Genomic DNA, 7,845 nt, shown 5'->3' with positions numbered 1-7,845 from the left:
GATGGGGGTGGAGCCTGATTATGCCTAACACCTGAGGCCTCTGCCTACTTAAGAGCTGCTGGTGAAACTTCAGTTTGGAGGAGGGGGGGGAAGCCTACCTCTGGAAACCTGTTGTGTTTCTGGTTCTCTTTTGTACAGGATGGTGAGTTTTTGTTTGTTTAGTTATGTTAGGTTAGTGGGAAAGCATAGGTAAGGAAGCTGACCCGGAAGATTTGTTTATGTATTTTCTTTTGTGTTTCTCGGGAGTTAGGAAAGAATTAACTCTGAGTTGTAGTTTAGATTAGTTTAGCTCACCAGTCCTTACTTTAAGTTTTATATGTTTGTTTGTTTTTTGTTAATTTGTTGTAAATAAATCTTTCTTTTTACTACCATGGCCTTTGTGATTTGGGTTTATACACCTTTATGAATGGCTCTAATGTTGGTCCCTATTTTGGGTCGTAACAGTCACATAGTCTCTTCCTCACACAAAGTTATTGCATGGAATGTTTAGTATCATTGACATACTATTATAGTTTTTTGGTAATATTTTGAATTGTATGTTATTTAGTTTTTCTGTTTTCATTTTAAATAGTTTAATTTTAGTTATTTTAATTTAATTTAATTTTTTATTTAAAAAAATTAGTAGCGGTTTTAGTTGTTTTTGCTTTCTTTTTTTTTCTTTTTATGTTTTTATGAATAGTTTTCATGAGGTTTTAATTTCATGGTTATTTAAAAATAGATATTTTGCATGATTATACTTTTAGTAATAACACTGATTCTATGACTTTATAAAACTTCATAAAGCAAAGTTCAAATGAAATACTTATTATAATACGTTTTAGTATTATTTATAATATGTATTATTATATAATCAGAGCTCAACAATTCTTTAAAACAATGTTTAGTTTAGTTTTTTTTTTTAGTTTAGTTTATTTAGTTTCAGTTGGCCCTGGAAACTTTTTCATATTTGATTTTATTTCAGTTAGTTTATAAAATTATGATTATTATTAGTACTCCAAGTCTCATTATAAATAAAGAACAAAAGTCAAACAGGATTGGAAGAACACAAGGATTAGAGTAATGAAGAGAATTTCCTAAAATTAAAAGGTGAGACTCATGAGATCATCAAAGTGAGAGCACACATGTTTAACTCAGATTCTGCCGCTGTGAAGGAGATGCTGCTCATAATCACTCTTTGTGTCTGTATGAAAAGGGCAGCAGATGATATGAGGGTCAGGTGTCAACCCTTGTCCACCTCGGATGATTCCTACAGGAAATGACTGTACGAGACTGTTTTCCTCCTGCCTGCCACACCCCATCCCATCACCCAACTGGGCTCCATCTGAAGGAGTAGTAATCCAGCAATATGCAGAGGTCCTAACAAATGATCTTCCCAAATTTGTATGGATGATTAGTCTTCGTGGTCTGTCATTAGCTCATATTCAATGCAGCCTCTGGCTAAACCTTCGGCACAACGTTCACCCACATCAATGTTCCATCAGCATCAGGTTCCTGGAGAAAGTGTGCGTGTTGAAAGAAATGAAATAATGCATTGATAACAATATAAACAGCACTTCAAATCATTTTGAATTTGGTTTAATATATTATGTAATAGGATACACTACTGTTCCAAAAAAAATATGTTCACCAATGCTGCATTATTTTAAAGAAGAAAGAAAAAAAACTCTATATTTGTGGAATATTATTATTTAGTATTTTTCTCTTTGGATGGTGAGAGTGCAATGCATGTGAGCATGTTATTGTGTATGTGTGTATTGATGTGTGCTTGCGACCCCACTGATGGGAGAGTGAGGGTGAGATGTTGATCAGGCCTGACAGGGTGTGATCATTACCGGGCCAGGCCAGCGAGGTCTCAGCCCTGCCACTGTAATGAGATCAGCGGGAGTCATGGCCGCTGCCACGCTGCATGACCCCGCTCATGTGACAGCAGTGCGCTGAGATAGCTAATTTAGCGCCGGTCATCCAGGCACCCACCACCCCACACTGAGCTACTGCTTGTGTAGTGTGACCTCAAGCATGTGGAAAGCACATTCATGGGAAACTGGCATTTGACTGACTGCAGTCTAACACAAATAAAAAGCACTTTTTCCATCTCAGGCCCTTTGCCTTTTCAAAAGAGCATATCAAGGACATTACATTTTTCTATTATGTAAATGTCACATTTTGTGTATTTTTATTTTATTATGTTTATGTAGCCTATATAATTTTTTTGTCCTGTAAAATATCAGTTTAATATTTTTTTAAGTTTATAATATAGTGCTGCAGGGATGACGAATGTTTGTAGGCGAAAATCCAGAAACAAGTTAGCATTTTAACACTTCTAGTTCCATCATCCTGAAATGTCTGAAATAAGGTGATTGCTAACAAGTGGTTAAATGGGACAACCGAGGTTGTCTGAGACATCATCACCAAACAGGTAAACTCATTATAAGGTGTGACGGAGCTGCTGCCTTGTTATCAGTGCAACCCCGTCTCTGAAATCGTCACCCTTCGCCGGCTTTCCGACTGGTGTGTGTGAGAGAGAGGAGGGGCGCTACAATCTCTTTCGTAGGCTGTCTCCAAAAACCTAGGCAGTTGACTCCTTGCCTCATTGACAGTGGCTTGTAAGGCAGCGTTTTGTGCATGAAGGCACCTCACGAAACTGATTTTGGACTTCTAAGGTAGTGTAACAATTTAATGAGCTACAGAAAAATAGAGAGCGCTTTGGTAAGAACTAAACAAATATTGAATTACTTAATTAGTAATTTCTCACTATGACATCAGAAGTGGAATATGTTGGTAAAAAACATACATTTACACACAAACTGACCAGCAAACGCAACTTTCGGATGCCATCTTCTTCCCCCAGCCCAACTGTCACCCTAATGGAAAGCATAGGATTGTGGGATATCAAAGGCAGCGAAGGATACATGTACAAGTGCTGGTCATATAATTAGAATATCATCAAAAAGGTGATTTATTTCTTGATTATAATTCCTTTCAAAAAGTGAAACTTGTATATTAAATTCAATCATTACACATTGCACACATATATTTCAAAAATACATATATTTCAAATGTGTATTTCTTTTCATTTTGATGATTATAATTGACAACTAAGGAAAGTCCCAAATTCAGTATCTCAGAAAATTAGAATATTGTGAAATATTCTGTTCAATACTGAAGACACCTGGTGCCTGACTCTAATTAGCTAATTAACTCAAAACACCTACAAAGGCCATTAAGGTGTCCCAGTCTAGTTCTGTAGGCTACACAATTATGGGGAAGACTAATGACTTCACAGTGGTCCAAAAGATGACCATTGGCACCTTGCACAAGGAGGGCAAGGCACACAAGGTCATTGCAAAAGAGGTCCAAGCACATTAATAGAGAGGCGAATGGAAGGAAAATATGTGGTAGAAAAAAAGTGTACAAGCAATAGGGATAACCGCACCTTGGAGAGGATTGTGAAACAAACCCCATTCAAAAATGTCGGGGAGATTCACAAAGAGTGGACTGCAGCGGGAGTCAGTGCTTCAAGAACCACTACGCATCCAAGACATGGGTTTCAGCTGTCGCATTCCTTGTGTCAAGCCATTCTTGAACATTGGACAGTGTCAATCAATCAATCAATTAATCAATCAATCAACTTTATTTATAAAGTGCTTTTACAATGACGAATGTTTCAAAGCATCTTCACAGTGTTAAACAGGACAGAATTGCAACAACATTTGATTTGGCTGTACAGTCGTTCTGGAGAAAACAGTGATGTTATCAGCTTATTTTAATTTATCATATAGGGACAATGTTGGCAGATCAGTATTATAGTTTATAGAATTAAATAAGACCTAATTCATTAATTTTATTTGTATATTTAGTTGAATAACTTGGATCATAATTTTAATTTTAGTCAGAAGTATGTTGCCTGGACTAAAGACAAAAAGAACTGAACTGTTGCTGAGTGGTCCAAAGTTATGTTCTCTGATGAATGTCAATTTTGCATTTTCTTTGGAAATCAGGGTCCCAGAGTCTGGAGGAAGAGAGGAGAGGCACGCAATCCACGTTGCTTGAGGTCCAGTGTAAAGTTTCTACAGTCAGTGAAGGTTTGGGGTGCCATGTCATCTGCTGGTGTTGGTCCACTGTGTTTTCTGAGGTCCACGGTCAACGCAGCTGTATACCAGGAAGTTTTAGAGCACTTCATGCTTTCTGCTGCTGACCAACTTTATGGAGCTGCAGATTTCATTTTCCAACAGGACTTGGCACCTCCACACAGTGCCAAAGCACACAGTACCTGGTTTAAGGACCATAGTATCCCTGTTCTTAAATGGCCAGCAAACTCGCCTGACCTTATCCCCATAGAAAATCTATGGGGTACTGTGAAGAGGAAGATGTGTTATTTAAGACCCAACAATGTAGAAGAGCTGAAGGCCACTATCAGAGCAACCTGGGGTCTCATAACACCTGAGCAGTGCCATAGACTGATCGACTCCATGCCACGCCGCATTACTGCAGCAATTCAGGCAAAAGGAGCCCCAACTAAGTATTGCGTATTGTACATGCTTTTCATGTTCGGTTGGCCAAGATTTCTAAAAATCCTTTCTTTGTAATGGTCTTAATTAATATTATTAACTTTCTGAGACACTGAATTTGGGATTTTCCTTAGTTGTCAGTTATAATCATCAAAACTAAAAGAAATGAACATTTGAAATATATCAGTCTGTGTGTAATGAATAAATATAATATACAAGTTTCACTTTTTGAATGGAATTACTGAAATAAATAAAACAAAATTATGATATTCTAATTATATGACCAGCACCTGTATGCTGCCTTCAAAAATCGATCAGATGAAGGTATCTCAGGAGACAGGAAATGAAGCTGACAATAGATTCGGACGTGGCTTGATGCCTTCCTGCCTTGAAATGTGTCCTCCGAAGGCAGCATTTTCCAGGTTTCGGACACAGCCCTGGTGTCCTCGTGTGTCCAGGAAGGGGGTGCGGAGGGACCTCTGCGCTGCCGTATGTGTAAGACCCTGGACCCGCGGCCCGGAATGGAGATGCACGCGTAACGCCGCTGACCGGCTAGGATGCCGGGGCGCTATTCCCCTCAGTTACCAGGGCCCAAGGAGGATGAGCCGCCGCATCGAAGCCGTCGCCTTCCCTCACGCCTCGGACAGAAGAGAGAAGCGCATGTGGCCGTCGGATCTTATCTAATCACTATCCTTCCCGATTCCCTGGCATGCCAAGGACACCAGATCCCCTGTTTGTTTTACACATTCTTCCCTTTAAATATTTAATATTTGTTTACTTTATTTTATATCTGGACATTTTATGTTTATGTTTATTTATGTTAATAAACACCTCTTCGAGGCCTGACACCACACCCACTGTGTCTGTCGTTTGCTTCTCTCGCCACAAAAGGTATGTTTATTTTCATTGGATTTTAGTTGGGTTTTCCCTGTTCTTGTTCACCTGACTTCTCATTCATTATTTCCCGAGTTTACACTTACATATCATTTATATAGACTAAATGTAAATGTGTATTTGGCGTGCAGTCCGGTGGGAGGGCTTCAAGCTCAGACTTTGGCGCCGAACACAGAGTACGTAAGTACGCAAGTAAGTGGTTTAGAACAAAAAAAAGAGCAAAATGTGGAGAAGGGGTGGTGGAGGGATGCTAATAAACTATCAACAAAATGGTAAGGTAAGATGGCTGTGTCTATATACACCTCTTTTGTTGATTATCTGAGTACTCTCCACCTGTGTCAATTATCTGAACATGCTCCTCCCAAACCTTGTTTAAAAAAATATAATTTATTGTTTCTGGTCCAGTTTTTTTTTCTCATGTGTATTTTATCATAATGAACAAAACGTGTAAGAACCAACTTCAAGGTTGGGCTACAAAAATATATAATCACTGAAGGACTCCAAAGCACTCCATTGGTTGAGCCAATGGGCTGTTGTGTTTATACTGACATGTGAGAACAAAAACGCGTCAACCTTTAAATTTCGCAAACTTATTTGAAATATAATATTTTTTACATTTAATTAAACTTAGATGTAAAACTTTCCAGGCCCTTAGGTGGCCTTAAGTACTATGTACTTACATCAAAAATAAGTACAATGTACTTACTGTGTACAAATTGTATTGCAAAACACCTTTGCTGATACGGGCAGAGTTAGGGACAGGTGTGGTTGTGTGTGTCAGTTTAAGGGTAGGTTTAGGTGTAAGGGAAATGCCTACCGTGTAATTACAAATGTAACTACAGAAATTAATTATAGACGTAATTACATGCAGGTATTTTTTAAAATATAAGTACAATATAAAAACATGTATGTACACAATAAGTGCATTGTATCAAATGATTAATTACAATGTTAGTACACAGTTAAGGCCAGCTAATATAAAGTGGGTCCACTTTCCGGGACCTTAATACAACTTTTAGTGATCTCAAAGTTCAATTGAAAATAATCAGGCATTCATGGCTCCTACAACACAGTTTTTGTTGGAGGGGAAATACATGGACTCAATATATTTTAAAGTTGGCTGGAAGCTGCTCAATATTTTACTTGCACCAAAGCTTATGTGTGCAGAGCTCAGATAATTCAGCAGGATCCACAAAGAAAGCCTTTGCGAGTGTCAGGAAGGGGATTTCTCATCCCTTCTGCGAGTGGCTGATATGCAGAGCCTGTGCGTCTGGACCAGACGGCCTATCTCTGGGATTTGTCCTGTCCTTTCAAACCTGAGAAGATCAGTCGTGAGATGGAATGCCAAATGACACAGAGGCGACCGGGGAGGCTCCTACAGCGCTAAACAGATAAAAAGAATTAAACGGAACTGGTCACAGATGTTCCTATTGCCCTTTTTAATTTCCCAATGCACATTGCTGGATTCACTGTCAGTGGCATTGAATGTGTTCTGCTGGTATGGATGAAGAAAAAGAAAATAGCTCGCAATACCAATGGTCACAGTGCACATGTACACACACAATAGTACACATGTATAGCGTTTGTTGTCACAATTGAGATTAATTCATGTATTTTTGTATTGTTAATTATAAAGAAAATAAAAAAAAATCACAGTAATTGCAATGTCAAAATAATCTGTATTTTAATCGACATCAGTGTGAACGTCCTCTGTCTGGAGATCTAGATATTCTATGACTTTCAGCAACTATATTTTCCCTGTGGAAGCGAAATAAGACTTGACATTACAGAGGACAATTTCACATTTCATTTCTGTTAGCGTTCACATCTCTCGCTCACGTGTTGACAAGTGGAAGATGTGGATGAGCGGTATTGAGGATGTTTAGGGTGAAAGACGTGCGGGTTGTTTACGGTTTGGAGGTGGGAGACTGGGTCAGTATGGGCCTGTGGAGGTGGGAGACATGTTAAAACCCTCGTGCCCCTCGCACTCCTCGCACTCCTCAGCCCCCCTCGTTGAAGGCAGTGACAAATGGCTGCCAGAATATGTATTTAAAATAAACTGCCAGTACTCGTGAGGCCAAGTAGCCCAAAGCTGTTCTGAGTCCAGAGGCATGAGACCCTGACAGACCTGTGAAGTCGAGGTCCGACCTTGGCCCACTTTCACTCTCGGCACGAGGGAATGACAGAACTCATGGAGCAGGAACATGATGACATTCAGTTCTGGATTTAGCCATCTAGAAACAAATGTACATCTATCTATATTTGTTTAAACTTGGGTCTAAGAATGGAGCATAAAGTATATACCAGTCCAAAAAGATGATATGTATATATACCGTAAACAAATATTTGGTAATCTTAAAATTTGGAGTTAATTGAAATTAAACATTTGAGATAATACAATGACAATTTTTGAGAATCGATAGCATTTAAATATTATTAATAG

This window comes from Pseudorasbora parva, chromosome 9 (assembly GCF_024679245.1).
Source record: "Pseudorasbora parva isolate DD20220531a chromosome 9, ASM2467924v1, whole genome shotgun sequence".
Classification (NCBI taxonomy): Eukaryota; Metazoa; Chordata; class Actinopteri; order Cypriniformes; family Gobionidae; genus Pseudorasbora; species Pseudorasbora parva.
The sequence above is the reverse complement of the archived record's forward strand: the minus strand, read 5'-3'. Positions refer to the sequence as shown.